Here is a 4,453-nt window from a genome sequence, read left to right on the forward strand (position 1 = left end):
CAGTGAGAAAGACGCAGCAGTCATTAAAGGACAACCTCTAATGCGTGCTGATCTAAAGGACTTGCTGCACTAAGAAACATGCCACATTTTGAAACTATGTCTGGATTTGTTCCCGATTACATGCACACGGTGTTCTTGTGCGTTGTACTGACTGTCACAGGTACGTGGCTGTCTGAAGCCAAAGAAACATTCTGCAGCGTGTTTATTTTTATTCGTCACATACATTTTATCAAAAAACTAGCAGAGCAAAATAGATGCCGTTTTTGTAATTGAGTAATATGGACAGGTGAACATTCTCTGGAAGAAAGTATGTAACTACACGATCACTAATTACCTAATATTGATTAATTAACTCTTTAATTATGGGACTTCGCATAAAAATGAGAAAACAGAAAGGAATATATTCCTCGTTCCATGTGTACATTCCATGTGCAAATAAGCGTTAAAAGCGCACCTGTGTTGAAATGTTCGTCGCTGAATTTCGCTATGCAAATGAGCCGAAACAAGAAATACGCGGTTTGCAAACGCAGAAATGATGCGAACTTCGCCTTATCCGGGTCGAAGAGCGGTCTATCTGGCCAACAGATTAGCTCATACATCAATCAGCTTCATCGCTCCAAAGCACGTGTGCCTCTCACGTGGGTTGCATGTCGCTCTTCTGTGCCAGAAAAGTGGTTACTTCATGTTTCGGCTCATTTGCATAGCGAAATTCAGGGATGGTTATTTCAACGCACGTGCGCGTTTATGTTTCTTTCTTTTTTTTTCAACAGGAAATCGCTTTCGGCGTTGAATACATCCCGTTGTGTTATTTCGTCTTTGCGCGAAGTCCCCTAATTAAGGAGTGATGAATTTTAGGTAATTAGTGGTCACACGGTTGGATGATTTTCTTCGAGTGAATGTTCGCCTGGCCACATAACTCAACTGGAAAAACGGCATCTACTTTGCTCTACTAGTTTTTAGGAAAAATTCTGTAGCGAATAAAAAGAAACACCCTGTATGTTTGCAAGAAACAAAAAAATACGTAATCATCATTCGCAGAAGAATAATGACTCCACGAAGCTCTTTATCGAAGATATCGAAGGTTATAGATACCCTTTTGGAAGGCCTCAGAATGTAAAGGTTGGTTACTTTTTCAAGTTCTGCCATGTATATAGGGTATCCTTACTGAAAAACTTACATAAGATCGCATTGAAGCAACTGATTCAAGTTAAACTGTTGCACGAGGAAGCAGAAAAGGCTGAAATATGCTAGAAAATTATCAAGTGGCAATAAGCAATAAATTGGAAGATTTATTGTAAGAATGTGAGACAGTCTGGCTACAAATGAGTACACTGTCTATGCAAACTCGTTTAACAGAAAGGAAGGTGCATGAAGAAGGAAACTAAAACAGTAAAAACACCCCTCTGCTTCATTAATTCCTGATCCAAGTGCAGAGTGTTGATCCACACTAACAAGTTTGAAAAGAGATATGCTACAAATATTCAGTCTACATGCAGCAACAGTGACAACACTATAAGGAGATAATGTGTGACACAATTTGAGGCAGGCAAGGTCTAATACATGCATATGTGAAATCGCGAACGCCACTTATCAGTAGCACTTTCTCATTTAATTGTCCGACAAAGTAAGTACGTCCAGTGCAAGCGGGATGATGGCACATCCTGAGGGAAATTCAGAGATCTATGGATATATATAGGGTCGCTAGTACACCTCTTGGTTCGCATTTGGGACTTGAGGATGAAGCGTCCAAAACACGGCGCTTACCTTTGTCGTAACACGGCTCGTGCACGGGTTCAGGAACAAAATGCACGGCGAAGCACCTCACTACACAAATGCCAAGACGTTCACATTTTTATACGGTCGGAGGAGTTGAAGGGCAGGAAAAAACATGTAATTTACCAGACTTCGTCTTAGATTCTAAACGCCAAGAGACGTTTCCAAGTTCAAGATGTATTCTGAATTGATGCCGATGGCGCTCGGTCACATATGACGACGAGAGCATTGTGGCTGTAGTTTCTTTTTGACAGACTGGCAAAGCTGAACTGTCGCAGGGTAAAGTCAAGAGCTGTCGCATTGCACAATCACTTTTTTGCAGCCTACTCAGTAACACGGAGTTGTATGCATAACTTTGCACACGTTTCGGTCTTTATATATATTATTATTTTATTTATTTAATAATATAATTATTATTATTGTATTTATTCTATTATTACGTCAATATGTTTTATTGTGCTTTAGCATAATTTAATATGCACACGTCGTGCAATTAATTTCGACAGTTTTCTTTTTTTTTCGCCTTATATAAGCGCCGATTATATTCATAGCCAAGAATCTAACACTATCTGGCGTACTTGCTGGTACATCCCAATTCCAGCTCGAGTCCAGCATTGAACTATCATGGGTTTCGAATGGAAGGTGGATGGTTTCAGAATGGAAATTCAACCTGCACTGAGCCAGCATGGAAAGTGCCTCGGCGAGCCCAGTTCCAGCCTGGGATAGCTTTTCCAGACTGGTTCTACTGTAGATCCAGGCTGATGTTTTTCTTTTTTTTTTTTTTCTATGCTCATTCTTAAGTTTGCGTGTGAAATGAAGTTTCTCTATTGCAAGTCGTCAATGTCCTTCAATTTTCATTGTTTGACTCACATTGCAAAAAAAAAAAATGTTTTCAATTTTGAACCTCTCGGCGCCCTATTTGAGTGACCGCTACAATGTACAAACAGTCCTCTTTGATTATGCTGAACAACTGTTTCAGAACCATTTGCTGCAACATGCTTTGAAAGTTTCGTCTGCACGGGCACTTCGGAAAGTTGTAGAGCTCGAGACCGTTCATACATTCAAAAATGCAACGGTAGAATTGCCTTCATCATCCACCGCATACAAGCGAATGATCGCCAAAGAGGTTGTGTACCATTCCACTAGAGATCATATTAAATGTCAGAGGACAAACAAGAAGATATTTTGTTTGAACGGCGGGTCATACAATATGCCGAGATTCTTCAAATTAGCTTTCGCCAAGAGGGAGAGGAAACGGTAAGTTCACTGACACTTTTAGAATACAACAGTGTTCGGAACACACGTAACAGTATGCCATGTTTCGCAGTGAATAAGAATACCTTCACCTGTAGTGTTGGCATGTAGACGGATGCGCATGGCACTAAATGAGCAGTTTGTAGTGATCAAGTTGCCAAACAAGATTGAATATCAGTGATGACTACCGTTGTAAAAAGTGTATCATTCAAGTTTTTATTGTATTAGTAGTGGGACAATCTTAGATAACAATAGACGTCTTTTCTAGCAGTTTATTTTTTTTTCTGAGATAACGTAAGCTATAAACATCAATCTTTCTTACACGATGTCATGTACCCTGTTATTGAGATTTCCTTGTTCGAAGTATATTTACAGCAGTCACATACAAGTGTACATTATTTGTTTATGTTTTGCTATATATTGTTTACATAAATGTATTTACCACTTGCAAACACAATGTGCAAAACTATGCATTAATACAGAGCATACTTCACTCTCTTCTCTTTCACTCTCATGCATTGCAAAAAAAAACATTATATATATATATATATATTATTCATAGATACTTATGGAACGATGCGACAGCACCAGAGGACACGTGTTTCGCCCTGTTTGCGGCTCGTCAGCCCTGGGTAGCTGCGCACCGTTCGGAAATGGCAAACCAGGGGTCACTCAGCGAGCGATCTACACCTGGGAGGGTGACTGAGCACTCCTCAATGCCACAGTGCAAGCTAGTGAATTGTAATGCAGAAAAAAAAGCAATTGAAAAACAAGTAGATGATACTAGACGTGTTTGTTATTCAAAATTCCATGTTAAGATGGCTTCTATGGCTGCACGCAGAGAAACAGATACTTATGGAACGATGCGACAGCACAAGAGGGCACGTGTTTCGCCGTGTTTGCGGCTCGTCAGCTCTGGGTAGCTGCGCATCGTTCGGATTTGGCAAACCAGGGGTCTCTCAGCGAGCGATCTACACAGGTCTGGGAGGGTGACTGAGCACTCCTCAATAGATTTAAACTTAAGCACTTAAAAACTCGTCATTTGCGTAGTTTGTGCCCCTTGAACTGTGCAGGAATTCAAACACGTTTCGAATAGAATATATTTGAAATTAGAATGATTGACTTCTGTATTCAGTGCTCACCAACTTGCTCTATCCCCCGAATGTGTTTTTCATCATTTCCCCCCTTTCATCTATGTATGGAGCAGTCCTACCCGCACGACACGTTTGCTAGCATTAATTCAATTGAGGCAGTGATCATGATGGTTCGATGCAAAACCAATTGCCCAATTCGTTCTTCTTCTGTGAAGGGGAGCTTCACTGGACGACACGTCGCTTCAGGTTGGTTAAATTGGAAATCATTGTTTCTCATTGGCACCCAGTGAACTAATTACTTGATTTGGTTCTAGATTTCCTGTGAATCTTCT

Source organism: Ornithodoros turicata, chromosome 1, assembly GCF_037126465.1.
Source record: "Ornithodoros turicata isolate Travis chromosome 1, ASM3712646v1, whole genome shotgun sequence".
Lineage (NCBI taxonomy): Eukaryota > Metazoa > Arthropoda > Arachnida > Ixodida > Argasidae > Ornithodoros > Ornithodoros turicata.